The sequence below is a fragment of the Falco punctatus genome, assembly GCF_963210335.1.
Source record: "Falco punctatus genome assembly, chromosome: 1".
Classification (NCBI taxonomy): domain Eukaryota; kingdom Metazoa; phylum Chordata; class Aves; order Falconiformes; family Falconidae; genus Falco; species Falco punctatus.
Window position 1 is genome coordinate 14,058,402 of NC_137580.1, and position 15,277 is coordinate 14,073,678.

Sequence of the window (15,277 nt, forward strand, 5' to 3'; positions counted from 1 at the left end):
TATAGCTTGTAGAATTTTGCTGTGACATGTTTTGGAGTCAGCTGCTGTTCAATTAATTGTGCGGTTTTGTTTATGTCCTCACAGGCTGGGAAATGCATTGTCTTCAGAAGGACCGCATAGCTTTAGCTGGTAGGGTACAATTTAGCAACAATCCAGTATTTCCCAAGATAGAGAAGAGCGTTTTCTGCTCATTATTTCTAGCTCTGTGGGATTTAGTGGGGTAAAATGCATTAAAACATAGTCGTTTGAGTAAACAGGCTTCTGAGAAAAGATATTAAACAAATCTGTTGAGTAGGATGTTGACAAATTCTTTGTTTCTAGAGCTGTGAAGTTGCTCTCAACATTTAAAACCACAGCTACTGCAGAACAGTATGAGAAAATAGTAAAACTATGAGAAAATACAGCAAGATTAATTTTGTAACTAGAGGTATGATAAACTGTTAGTCAAATTGATATGGGAGGTAAGGAACAAACTCTTCAGCTACACAAACTGATATCCTATGAAGGAGCTTGCAGCTGTATGTAAGTGTGAAACTTTTCCCCAGGTCCCTGTGTAATAGATGTTGCTGGTGTTTCACAGCTGGAAAAACAAGTGTGGTGAGATCAAGTGATTTACCCAGGACTCTGGAACAGGTCGGTACGGTATAAGGGTTACAGTTCAGTAGCCTTTACTCTGAGCCCCATGTATATTTACAGCCGTGTTACTTAAGGTTGAAAAAATGCTCTTAGCACGTTCATGCTGTCAGTGTGACTTACTCCTTTCATATCTAATCTCTCTGTTTTCAGTGACAGGACCCAATGACCCCTTCTTGACTACTGTTCTGTTGTAATGTCCTGCTTCAAGTAATAGAAAACTTTTCCTTGATACCTAATCTGCCCTCGCCTTCTGTAAATTCATTACTTCCTGTTATGCACACTTGTTCCGTCTTTATTTGTGAAATCTGCAGTGTTGGCTGTTTGTGAGTCTTGAGATTTTTGGGGATGGGCATTGAGCTAATCTAAGTAATAAATATAGATTATTTTAATTTTTTTAAATGTTATGCAGTTCCCTTCCTAAAGTTTTCTTTCTTAAAGTAATGCAGCAAGATTCAATTCTTGGCTTGCTCCTTACTCATGTAAACATATTTATTTCTCCTTTTCCTTACTCAGTGTGCTCGATTGCTCCCCCCTTGGATGCACAGTCAAGGAGTAACATTATCCGTGAGTTAAAATGAGAAACGTTGTTACAGAGCTTAGTGCCTTCATAATTATTCCTGCAGAACTATTCTAAAACATAGATAATTTTAAGAATGAACAAAAGTTGATGAAACATGTATTTAAAGAAAAATCAGTGTGTTCCCCTGGAACTTACGATGTGGATGATCAGCGTTGCACAGGTTGATTAACAACAGGGTTCCTCTTCTGAAAACTAGTTCAGAAATTCCATGGTCATATTCCTTACTGTTTATTTCAAAATAACCCACCCATCCCATGTTAGAACATTAACAAAATCTGTGGATCGAGAATAGAGAATAACAATTTCAAAATGAAAAACTTATAAGCAGTTCTAGTACGTACTTCGAATGGAAGTATGATAGCCATATTCTGTTCCCTGCTGCTGTAGCAAGGTATGGTTCAGCTGGTGAACACACAGGGAAGAGGGGACCTGACCTTCATGGTAGTCTATGGAAAAGGTACGTTATGGAGTGACAAGAAGAATGTCTGTTTTTCTCTTTTTTCTCTCTCATGGGAACATAAGTATTATTTTAGTTCACTGGCAAGCCACAGAAGCTGATGTGACCCGCAGCATTTGCTGCGTGAGGTTTACAAAAATGATAAATTAAATTCCCTTTTCTATCTTTTGGATTTGTAAGTTGCATAGGACTAGTCTAATGTAGATGCTTGTCCTTTGGAACTAGCTGGTTTTGTTTGCAGTTGTGCTCTGAGCGGGGAGAAGCTAGAAGTCCTTGTAGTCCTTGTAAATTATTTTTTCATTTGTAACCAAGAAGTTTCACTTCTCAGAATGCATGATGAGATTTCTGTATTTTTCCATAAAATATTATGGCAAAGTGAGTTCCTGCTGTATGTTAGTTACGAAGTCTTCCATTTTCTCTTATGTTTAGCGCTCTTTCACTGGTAGTGTAATAAAGCTTTAGTTTAGTAACACACCTTTTTAAATTACTCAAATATTTATAAAGTTAATCAGGGATCAGCAGGTTTTTTGCTCTGTTTCTTCTGTTGAAAGTTAGCATTATAACCTAAAGAGTATGATAACTTCAGATGTCTGAGCTGACCTGCACTGTGGCAGCCTGCAGTGGCCGGGGATGCAAGATGTATGTGCGATGAGCAGGTACTCTCATTGCCTGCCTGGCTGGCAGCATTACCGAGTCACGCAGCTAAAGGTTTCTCTGAGCCCTGAATCTGTGACACAAAGATCCTGTTTGTAGTTTTCTAATTGCAGCCAGCGGAAGACAAGAGTCATGTTAGTTTTTATGACTTGTTGCTTAGCAGCGTTGATCAACAGAAGTACAACCTTTTCTTTTCCTGTAACCTTGGTGAACCCAGGCTCGGACAGAGCTCACTGGCAGAGGACAAGGATTTCTGAAGTCGTGCGAAAATGTTGTTCCGTGTCTGTTAGCAGCATCTGGGGGAAACCATCTGTTCTTGACCCCTTTGTTACCTTTAGCCTTTAGTCTTCTTTCTCTCTCTCATCAAGTCTTAGAACATAACAGGCACCATCCTAGGAAGGTGTGGAGGATGGGAAGTTTAGAGACAAGCCAACTGTGCTTAGATGCGTCCTGCTGCTTATGGGGAAAAGGAGCCAAGCTGGTTCCCAGGCTGTGATGGCAGACCCTCCTCTCGTGGCAGGAGAAACAGACTTCACCCATCGCAGTAAGGATTATCCTTATTTAGAGAAGCTTTCTTAGTGTTTTGGAGTAGGCAAGATAATCCACAGAGGAAAGGGTGCTAAGAAGTTCCTGGTTTGCATCTTACAGGGGGGATTTCACAAACTGAACTAGAAGGGATATTGAATGTGTTTGAAAATTATTAGGGATTTGCACTGAATGTAGGTATAAAGACAAGTTTCCTTTATTTTTTGCCTGATGAAATCTGGCAAAGCCTGTAAAGTAAGCGCAGAGAGTAAGCTGCTCGTTTCACCTTACTTCTAAACTGTATATGGTTAGTCTGACTGGACAAAGGATCTTTAGTGACATCATGAACTGCAACAATTAATGTGCTTTATGATGTCGGAAGCTTAGACTAGGAGCTTTTATTGTTACTCAGATGCTTGTCTTTTACTTCCAGGTCTAAGTAAGAAACAGCTAAGTATTTGTATACTACTTCTGCCAAAAATGTTATGATCCTGAGATATCTGTAAGCTTGTGGACATTATGTGGAAAATAATGCCTTATCAGTTTGCTGGTTTGCTCCTTTCCCCCCTTCTCTGCTACTGACTCTTCCCCTCTATCCACACTGCAGGACTCATTGGTACCTGTTAAGAGCAGTAGACGTCAACACATTAGGCGGTAAGGGTGTGTTTCACAAGCCTGTTTTTTGCTCTGGTGTCCTGTCTCTTCTGAAGTTCAAAGGAAAGCATTTCTGTGGGACAGTTTGAAGTGTTTCGGTTTCATAATTTTTTTTCGTTATTGGCTGTTGCTTCAGATTAAGGCTGGACTAAGTGGATCCTTGGGTTAGTGTGGCATTTCCTTAGGTAGGTTGCATCACAAAATCATGCCAAAAGGAAATATTTTCACAAACAAGACTTGCATAACTCACAAAGAAAAATAATGTTGCATTGGAAAGCTGAAATAGAGATTTAAATGTTGCACAAGCTGGACAGAATTAAGGCTACTCATGTTTTTTTTAGTTTCTAAATCTAAATGCCGTAACATTTTCTCTCCTCCTGTGCTTAATCCAGAGCGTTTGTAGTAAACCACATTGTTTGGATACCAAGAAATTGCAACAGAGAGAAACAAATTGCTGCAGATGACAAAGTTGAATCTTTTGATTCTGAAAATTACCCCTCAGCCAACTTCTCAGTAACTTCATTTTCTAGATGATTCTCGATGAAACAGTGACGGTGATTCACAGAGAAAACAACTGCTTAGAAAGGTCTCTGATGACACTGCTGGACCAGCAGCGACGTGCCCAGGAGCCTGAGGGGTGGCTGGGAGCAGGCGCAGCCCTTGGGGCTCCCTTGCAGTGCTCCCAGGGAGCCCTTAGATGGGCTGGGCAGCAGCGCGCAGCCCTCCGGCGCTCGGTCCTTGGCCCAGGCGGGGTCAGTTCGCCTTAGGGCTGCGATTGCCCATCTGAGGGTACACTTTCGTAAACTGGTAAAAGGCTCTCTTAGCAACTGCCTCATTTCTTCCCCTACTGATCTTGGGCTGCTGCTGCAATTTAAACTGTTCTCATGAAGCTGCTGGGTGAAAGAAAATCAATTTCAAAATGTTGCAGGAGTAAGCTGTAGAATCAAAAGTGACCGTAAGGGCCCGTGTCTTCGGGTCATGGTGTTCCACACGAGTCAAACCTTTCTGCCCAGGAGAGGAAACACCCACCTTTGTTTCTGAAGTGTTACACCTGACTGCCTGCCAAGTAATGTGTGTTCAAGTCCTTTGTTTTCTGTATATCCATGGATCCATAGCTGAGGTCTAAAATTCTGCCGTAGTTCAATCTGGATTTCAGCAACTGCTAGAATTTAATTCTTATAAAACTTGAATCATGTCATGCTTACATGCCTGTGTCAGATATATTGCTATCTGTCTGTAAAACAGTGCTTTTAAATGATAGCTAAAGAGTTTCTGAGGGCATTTGAGGATCGTCGTGATGGAGGAACAGCGTTCACCCTGGGAGTGTCCTCATAAATGTGGGGGTGGTGACATGGCTTTCAGGTTGTCTTCTATGCCCTGAGACTTGCTTTGTTTTCAAAGAACTGGGGATGCAGGTTTAGGAATTTGAGTTGTGCTGTCAGTTACAAAGAAACTGAAATGGAATCTCCTCCAGAGGGACGGGTCTCAAGCCACACAGTTCTATTTAGGAGGCTGTTGGTGAAATTATGAAAGGGAGTTAGACAACTCAAATGCTGTTTCAGAATCAACCTTTTCTTTTGTGGTGAGGCGGGAGAGAAGTAAGATGTTGAACATAAATTGATCTCTGCCCTTTGGAAAAGAGTTAAGTGATTGGTTTGTTCGAAGTTGGGAGTATAGCCTTGCTATAACGTTATTGTGTGCTTATGTACCTGCCAGTAACTCGTAAACTGATCATTTTGTTTCCCACCTTTTACCACATTTTTGAGGGGGTTAAGCCTGGGAATATTCTGCCAAAGCAAATTAAATAATTCATGTTTTCAGAATGACTTCATTTAGTCATGACTTTAATGTAGTTAGTTATTTATTTAGAGAGAGAAAGAGCCGGTGTTGTTACAGTCCCTGCTCTATTTTTTTAATCTCTGTAACTTCCTATGACCCAACTATGTTGTTTTTTTTTTTTTTTACATTTGAAACATACCAGACTATATAAAATGAGTATCCACTGTGCACTCTGCTCGTCCCAATAATTTTCACTCTGCGGTCTCTGCATGGTGTTACTTTAGGTGCATCTTTTGCCATTACGGGAGTTGTTAACATTACCCTGAATTCTGCTGGCATGTAGGTGGGGAAGAGTACTCAGCTTTTCATTCTTGTGTGTTCAGAAACTCTATAGCTGATATGTAGCTGATGGGTTAAACGCTACTAGGTGGTGACTTGCAGCCTAAAGCCAGTGGCGATAAGTTCTCACCTGTGAGAAGGGAATCTTATAGCTCTGCGCAGTACGTTCTTCCAGCTGCAGCTGAATTTCTGCTGTGTTAAAATCCTTAAGCAGCTGCAGCAGTGTGTCACACTGATCTGGCATTTTGCATCCTCAAAGCTCGGCTTGAATATTTGAACTGAGCAAAGCGCTCCACTGAACTGAGAGGTAGGCGAGTGTCACTACAGCTTTACAGAAAAAGAAACGGCCCCTGAGAGGTTAAAGCGACTTTCCCTTATCATGCAGCAAGTCAATGGTGGAGCTGGAATTACAGCTCTGGAGGTTCCTGGCTCCTGCTACACTACTCTGTGGAGAAAGGTCATTTCCCAAAATAGTACAGAAGGTTCCCATTTGTTATTGATAATAGAGCAACAAAGGGCTCTAGGTGAGTTAATAGGTCACTGTATAATATCCTTAATAATACATAATTAGCAACTACAATCAGCTACATTGCCTTTTTCTGGGGCCATATTGCTTCCACGGTTAGTTTTATCTACTCCTGATAGGTATTTTAGTTTTGGCATTCCTGGAACAACTTTATTTAAAGTAAAAATTCATTTACAGAGTAGGCTTAAATTGCCTCCCCATTAACAGCCACGTTAAACTGCATATTCATCTCGCCTTTCAGATCAGCGCAGCTCCTCTCTGCGATCAGTACGTGCCTGTGCGCCCACGGGCAGCCGCTGGGGTGCTTTCCTCTGCCGCCTGGAAGTCATTGAGCAGAGCTCTGTGCCTGGGGAGAATACAGAGGTGTTAGAGGATTTCGGTGGCCAAGTTCTCACCCTGTTGTGTGAGACTGAGCCGGTGCTAGCACAGCTGGGCAGCACAGGAGCCAAGGTGCAAGCATGGGAGCCCACAGAGGTGCCAGACTTGGCGATGGTCTTTAGGCCTTCCAGGGGGCAAGGCAAACCCCACCAGTGGGGTAGGGGAGAGGATGCTGAGTACTTGTGAAGGGGTCTTCATTGAGATTTGGTCCCAAATGTCCCCAGGGCTGGGGTATCTGGTAGGTATTGCTGGATCTTGTAGATATTTTTTTTTTAAATCTGCCTTTTATGAAATACTGTTGATCCCCTTTAACTTACTAGCTTCAGCAGTTGTACTTACTGAAGGTTTCTGTGCCTTGTTTTTCCTCTAAATCAATTATTTGAACTGCTAGGTTACTTGGCAAATTCAAAATAGTCAGTGAGTAGTAAGTATGAAGCTTGGAGTTTATTTTTTTACTGAGCACCTAGTTCTATGCATCTGCAATTGAAAAAGGAACAAAAGGGTGCTTTTTTCTTAGCCAAGTCTGAAAAATTGCAGTGAATAATGGTGGGAAGAATGACATTCACAAAACATAGTTATTGAATCAATTTACTCAGCCCTGTTTTCATTTGAGTTTGGGTGAAGTGGTTCCAAACAGGCAAACACTGAGGGGGAAAAAAAGTGGAAAAAAAAGTATGTGTAAGGAAAGTTAAGAAAACAGAGCATGTATAGCATACAGAAATGGCAAGGGTGCTGTTGTCTCATCTTTATATCCGTGGATATGTGTATTTGAATTAACAAAGCAATAGGAGCTTTATGTGCTGCATTTGCTTTTTAATGCTTGTTGGTTGAAGTAATTGGATCTATTGTTGTGGGCACTGGAAATGCCAGCTTGTCTCTGATGGTCACTGACTTGTGAACGTGACCTTCTGGAGGTCAAAACACTGGAGAGCTTGCTCTGTTTAGTTCTCAGAAGTACCAGTCATAATAGTTCTGCTTTTAAAAAACTGTGTAGATGTTCCCTGCCTCTATCTAGTTTGTTGTTTGTACTGAATAGCAGTGTGGGTTTTTTTGGTGGTGTTTGTTTTGTTGTTTTCTTGGTTGTTTTTTTTTTTTACTAATTCATCTCTTCAACTATTTTCAAGTGGATTCAGACTTTTTGAGGCTTGTTTTTTTTAAAACCACAATTAAGTTTTCACAACTGAAGTTGGTTAAATAACTGATCAGAGATTGAACTGTAAATGTTAGTGTTTTTGAGCGATGTTTTGGTACTTGATCAGGCGTCCTGCTTTCATTCTTCCTGGTGATCAAGTCAGCCAGACATAGTCAAACAGTCCCACATAGGAAAAACAGCGTAGGTTCAGCAAGGGAGACAAAATAAATAGTCTCTTGTAATTGATGCTGAACGATTCATGGTAAATGCTGATAGCTACATGATCTCAGCATTGAGTACATCTGCCTTCCCTACTAGGGAGCTCCAGAGAGACCAGAGTAAAACATCCTACAAAAAAAAAAAGACAAATTCTCTCTCTAGAGAGTCTCTCAGTTCATGCTCATGGGCTCGCCTTTTGGGCAGTGCAAAGCTTGAGCCCTTGTAGCAGAAAGGGAGGTTCCAGCAGCTGTGTGGTTTGTGTTTCTGGCACCAGATGGCTTAGTGGTTCCTCTTGGTATGAATCCTTTCCAGAAGCTAGAGGAACTGCTGTCAGTCTTTAATTTTCTTCCTACAAACCTGTCAAAACATATAGTATTTTAACACCAGGCATGACGTGAAACAACCTAGAGATTTTGTGACCCATCAGCAGATCCGCTGGACTTACAGCAAGGTGGTCGTGGCGCTGGTGATCAGATTGCCTCCCCTAAAGGTAGTTGTACTTCCTCAGAAATTCTTTATCTCCCCCTAGAAAACCCACCAAGATGGTGCTTGCCCCTGTCAAAGATTTGGTTTGAGCTGATTGAAATGTTTGGGGTTTGTTTTTGTTTTTGTTTTTTTTAATCCCAGTGAATAGTGTTCTTGCGCCACACTGCTCCCTTTTTAGGCGTTCACATTACCCGCTGAAATCTGCATCTGCTACAGGGCTGTTGGGCCTCTGTGCGTCGGCTCCTTCTGTCTAGGCAGTAGTGGTGTTTTTCTGGAATTAGGAGAGTTCAGACCTCCTTCAAACTGGACTCTTATTTACAACAGATTGGAGTGTTTTTATGTCTTGCTAGAGAGCCTTATTTTTCTCTCTGCTGCTCTATGGCTTGGTCAGGGCAAGCAGCATGCTGTATATCTGCCTGCGCTTGTTTGGGATTGATGCAGCGGACTGGGTGTTGTTCGCAGATTTACAGCTAAGGTAAAAGGAACAACCACTTGTTACTGTCTTTTTATTTTTTTCCCGCTCTTCAATATGTCAAATTGCTCCATGTGCCTTCAGAAGTGTATCGGACTACTCAGACCCAGGGAAAACATGCTAAAGAAAATAGTGAGCAGTCCTAAATCAGTTGCCTCTGGTCTCATTTCCTTCTGGGTTTTTGCATTTCTGACTTGTTTCTGACCAGGGCTTTTTCACTGCTTTGTGATGGGCCAGAACTGCTGAGGGTATGAAATGTTTTGCAGCTGATGGAGAGAAGATCAGGACCCCCAGCTGTTGTGTAAATACCTTTAGGGGCATAACATTTTTCAAGAGACCTGTTTGTGGTTAAGTAGTTCAAGGCATCGCTCCTAGTCAGGATACCTGGGTTCTGTAGCCCAAACACATTCCACTCCGTTTGGATCCTTGCCGCTCCCACCCCCGTATTTGTTCTTGATATCTTTTGTTTACATGGTTTGGCCTTCCTAAAACTATCCATCCCTCAAGTTTTCCTTCTCTTCATATTTTAAGATTCCCATGAAGGTGTATTTCTGCAATCTTTATGGCAGTGGATTGCACTGTGTATTGTTCCCTTTTTCCTTGCTTCTGTTCATAGATGGCAAGCTGCTAGAGCCAGTGTGAAATTCATGCTACTTATCGTTACTAAGAGCAAAATCCCAGTTTTGCAGAGCTCTTCTTTGTCATTTCCTTCCACGCCGTATCTTTGCGTCACTGTCTTCTGATTCATTTGGCAGAGGCTGACAGACCCTTCTCTAGCCTGAGAGGGCAGGTGGCAATCCTGGCAGTAAGAGGCACCTGACAGATGCAGCCCTCTTCACCAGCAAGGGATTTGAAAAGGGAAAATGCATTTTGCAGCTGGAGTTAGAAGAGGATCCACGCTTGTAGTCCCTTGCCCAAAATCCTGACTGTTTCTCTTCAAAAGATGCTGAACTCCTATCGTGCATCTCAGTGGCTGGTGTCACAGTATGAAGTCTTTATTTATAGATGTATATAAATAAAGATCAGTCTTCCCCTAAAAATTGTCAAATTGTACGTTCCAAAAGCTGAAGAATCTGCAGTCCATTAACTCTGGAGTTAATGAGTGAGCCTGAGTCTCTAGAAAGAGCACCTTTTGTTCAGAAAGACTTGTTTATTTTAATTTGTCTGCAGTTTCTTCCTGAAAAAAAAAGAACCACAAAACTCGAACAGAAAACAAAGTACTGTATCTAAAGTGTTCAAAAAAAGTCACTGCACTGTGGTACAGAAAATACTGTATCTAAAGTGTTCAAAAAAAGTCACTGCACTGTGGTACAGAAAATACTGTATCTAAAGTGTTCAAAAAAAGTCACTGCACTGTGGTACAGAAAATACTGTATCTAAAGTGTTCAAAAAAAGTCACTGCACTGTGGTACAGAAAATACTGTATCTAAAGTGTTCAAAAAAAGTCACTGCACTGTGGTACAGAAAATACTGTATCTAAAGTGTTCAAAAAAAGTCACTGCACTGTGGTATTTAGTGTGTTTGCATTATTACATATTTTCTGTAAAAGAAATCTTGTATAGTTGAAGGGACATGTGATATAGTGGCAACACAGGCAAGGAAACATGTGCAGCCAGGGGTTGAGGATGGGTAATTACTTAAGTCAGGTGACTTAATCTTCTGACATTATTTGAGCAGGAGAGAGGGTAGATCATTGGAGGTGGGTGCCCTGAGCAGCTGGAATGGCTGGCTGCGGTTCACCTTGCCAGGACGTGGGTTTGAATTACACTGTACTGTTTGATCGTAAACAGGGAAAAAAGAATCACGTTTTGAACTGTGGAAGTACCTCAAGGTTAACTTCCATGCCTTATAAATTAAGAAAAAACAGTTGTTTTGTTTCAGGGCCAGCCTGTGAGCGATGGTGGATGCATCCCCCCAAAGAACAAGTTAAGCTGCATGAATCTCTTTCCTGGCACCTCTCCTGTCCAGAGTAACCCGCAGGCTCGCTGGGAGCACAGCCACCTGGGGCCTGCCGGTGACAAAGTGTTGGTTTCGGGCCTTCCTGCAGCTCCTTGGTTAGAGCCTTGGCCTCCTGCCCCTGCGTTCCTGGAGGGCTGTATTGCCAACCTCAGGTGTTGCCACCCAAGCCTTAGGTCCTCCCTTCAGTGACCTGCCGACCGGGGGGGTCTGGCACGTGCTGGATTGTCCATTGGTAAAAGAAACGGTGGTTACTGTCAAGAGCACGGTGAGATGTACCAGCGCGGGCAAATGGACAGTGTGTGGACAGGCCGCTGTCCTCCCGTGGGCCGTGCCTTCCCAGCGCCCCAGAGTGCCGCTGGGTCTGGAAAGGCTGAGGCTTTCTCCCCTGCAGCCTCAGAGTACGGAGCAGCTGCCTGCGGGCTGTGGCCGTGGGTGGGAGGTTTCTCTGTGTTCTCCCACCTTCCCAGGAGATCTTTCAAAGACCTTTGAATAGGTGGGAAGGGATCTTCCCTTGAAGGTCGCTTTCTTTGTTGGCTGTCCTATTTATTGCCAGGAAGGAGAGGGGGAGCAAGGCTCCCATCAGAATTCAAGCCGAGTGCTTCCTTGGGATGGTGTAAGTTTTCAGATTTCACTTGAATGACAATATGTGTTGTGTTATGGGGTGTTTGCAGGTGATTTTTCCTTTTATGTTAACAGGAAAGCAGTCTTCAGAAAGACCCCTTGCGTCACTGGGCCTGTGATGAGAAGATTGAAGGGACTTTGCAATCTTACTGTAGAATAAGGATAAATAATATGTTACGACGCTGCAACTCGTTCCGACAAGTGGGCCACCCTCTGCAAGGATAGAGTGAGAGGAGCCAAGTACCTGCACTGCTGTGAGTACTGCTGGGGTGGAAGTTCTCTGGCTGTCAGTGTTTACGCTGTAAATTCAATGTCAACATAAGTAAAGACAGCAGAGCTCAGAGGAGAGGTAAATCGCCTTTCTTTTTGAGGTTTCTAGAAAGAGCTACAGAGCTGTGGGATTTCTTTGAATTTTTGGCCTGTCACAAACCAACAGATGACTTGGGAGGAGGTAGTCCCTGGTCATTTGGCAGTGCCAAGAGTGAGCTTTGAACCATGCAAGCTTTTGGCAGCTAGGGAACGTTCACATGAGAGACTTCAGAGTCCTGGCCTTGCTTTCGCTGCCAGTGATGATTTTGGTGATCTGCTTTATTTGGTTATTAAAAGTAAGTTAGGTGTCTCAGTTCGTCTGTTAGTCTAGCCCTAGTCTAGTCTAAAAAGATTGCACAGAAAACAAATTTTCTGAATTACAGAAAAAAACCACCCACCCATTTCATTTTGGCTCCTGAAAGGTGGAGGATTCTTGAAGTCTTTACCACCAGATAAGAGCCTGGATCTCACCAAGCTACTGATCAGGTGACAAAAAACCAACGGCATTACTCACATGACTTGTGCTGCCAATGGCAAATGTAAAAGTTGAGGAACTGGCTGTCAGAGTGACAGAACCAAAAATCCTGATGGAAAACATCCAGTTTCTAAAGAATGCTCGGGAGAGCCTCTTCGTAAAGGATTTACAGATCCAGAGGCAGTGGGTCAGAACATGGCCAGTAGCGTTCACTGCCAGGAGCCACAAATTCTCCACAAGAAACTTCTTTTAAAACTTGTCTGACAGGAAAACATTCCACTGGAAGAAACCTCTGAGCGATCCCAACTTCTGGCTATTTTTTTGTTGTTGTTGTTTTGTAATTCTTCTTTCTGCAGCATTGGCCAGTTGCATTTACCCTGTGAGCAGGACACTGGCTGGAACTGAGGAATGAGTGGGCCAGTCTGGCAGGGTCAATCCTTTTACCACGTATGGGTGTGAGCTGTGAGCAGAATGAGCTTTTCATGTCAGCGGAGAGGGCCAGAGGAGGGTGACACAAAGGTCACCAGTACAAAGTGGCCCCTGCTTGTGGCGAGAGCAGCGTGGGACTCTGCCCAGCTCAGGGGCCTGCTGCGGGCCATAGCAGTGCTTGGGGAAGGCTACTCAGGGGCTGCTTTGCAGTGTAAGTAGTGAGCGGGTATTTAGTGTGTCACAGCAGCAAAGAAAGTGCTTTTTTACATAGTGTCATTACATGTAACTTGGGGAACAACGTGGTGCCAGAGATACAAATAGGTTTAAAGAAAGGACCCGGTTTGGTGGCAGCAGGTCAGCTCTGCCTCTGTATCTAAGTACTCACGTCTTGGGCAGTCGCGTTAGGAGTATGTCAGATGTGATTTACTATGGCAGCACCGAAGGGACCTTGGTTAATTAAACAGAGTTTAGAAGAAAACATGAGTGGCTTCTTTTTTTTCCCCGTTTAATTCCTTGTTACATCAGTTGAGCTGGGACAGCACACTGGGAATGCCGTGGAAGGGGTTCCAGGTACAGACGCTACCATGACTGCAGCACGCCTGCCAAGCAGCTGGAGCTCAGCACCAAACGAGCGTTGGGCCGTTAGGTGATGTGTGGGGCGTGCTGCGACCGTGCCCCCGCAGCTGAGCACTGCCAAACCTGTACGTGCCGATGGGCTCACTGCCGTGAAGCAGAGCTGCCGAAACCAAGTTGAAGAAGGTACTTGGGAGAGCTTTAGATGGCAGGTATGCACGTGTAGATGTACATAATAACCTGTTGCAGCGCACATGGCGTTGTTTTCCTGTTAAAATCACATGTGAATGAAATTTTATTACACAATTATTCACTTTAATGACGAGCCACAGGAAAGTAACAATATGTTTATCATAAAACATGTCTATTGTAAATGTGTTTATCCATAAGATGTGATTTCCCAATTTTGGGAAGTGATTAAGTGCACCCTTAATTATATGTTCCTGGTTTGAGTGACTGGAGAACTGTTCTTCCTGACTCTGTCTATCTTAAGAGAAATCTGTCACTGAATAAGAATGAAACTTGACTGGTAAAAATGCAATCTTAGTCGCAGTGTCACTAAACAACTGGATCTTACTTATTTTTAATCGAAATGTCAATTTAAAAGATGCAGTATGTACTTTTAAATCACATTAACATTATATTTAGACCTTTCCTTTAAGTTCTAGGTGCGCAGTCCTGCTAAAATAGGTAGCTAGGTATAAAGCCATGAAGTCTTAGTGCTTGCTTACTAAATATTCAGAGTGCAAACAGGCATTGCTCTGATGACACCTGCAACTAGAGCTATTCTGGTATGTCTTAAAAGTGTCACTGGCATGCGTGACAGCCACCAATGTATGCATATTATTTCAGAATCATATGGAGACGGCACTCCTGCAACTGTTTACCTTTACTTATATTCCCGTGCCATTTAAACTTTTTTTCTCAATTTCTGGACAAAAAGACACTATGATTTTCTTGCTAAAATAACTACTGCCTCTGACTGTAATGGAATGCAGTTGCATACTGTGTACTGGAAAGTCTGGATATCAGGAAAGCATTCATCCCTGCAATACAAGAAATAAAAGACATTTACAGTTTATCATAATTTATTTTTCTGGTTCTAGCAAGAAGTTCTGCATTAATCTACCCGCATAGTTTTAACAAAGTTAGTCCTACAAGGAAGCCAAATGACTTTTTTGCTTTCTCCTCAAGCAACACTCGCTGTCAGTACCCAGACAAGCCATGTGTGCGTGACGCTGCACAGCACCCCAGCACTGCTGGCCGGGCAGGGCTGTGCTCCAGCCCTTAGGTCTGCCGTTTTTGGCAAATGAGTCGGTGTTGGACATTGCAGTGGTAGTGCTGCTGTTGTGGGTGTTCAGGCAGAGAGGAGAAGCCAGCCTTTCCTGAGTAGGGGCTAGACCAGGCTCACATGGTTATCTGGGGCAAAATGCTTAAGGAGGCAGCGAGAGCAAGCTGGGGAGAGCGTGCTCGTAGCCATTCCCACAGTTATGCATAAGTAGGGTCTGAAGTCCTACTCTGCTACGCGTGAGCACATCACTTACAAGCTTTGACCCTCCCAACTGGCTTCCTGTTGAATCTGTTAAAAAGCAAATTCTTAAGTCCTGGCATGTGAGTGAACATGCAGTAACAGGGACAGAACCAACAAAGTATTTGCTATTTTGTCGCCCAGCCAGAAAGCGGGGCCTGGTTTGGGGTTTGATCACAGGAGGCTGCGCTGCAAACACTGGCACGAAGGTCTAGGGGCCCAGTGGTAGAGACCGTGTTTCTGTTCTCTATTTAAACAGGCACCTTCCGGACCAGTAACAATCCAAAGTCTGCAGTTCCAGTGAAATGCTGTCTGAGAAGCGCTGGAGAAAAAAAAAGGTATGTGATAGAATGTAGAGATTTGAAAAGGAAAGTAGAGCAGAACTACATGCAAACAACAGAGGACAGTACAGGAACTCAAAGCCTCTTTTCATTGACTATTGCCTAAATTGGAAAACCTGTTGGTTTTGTGAGGGTTTTTCAGAGTTGTGCCATATGCTGCATTTTAATTACAGTTGAGGGGGAGGGAAATGGAGCAACTGAAAAA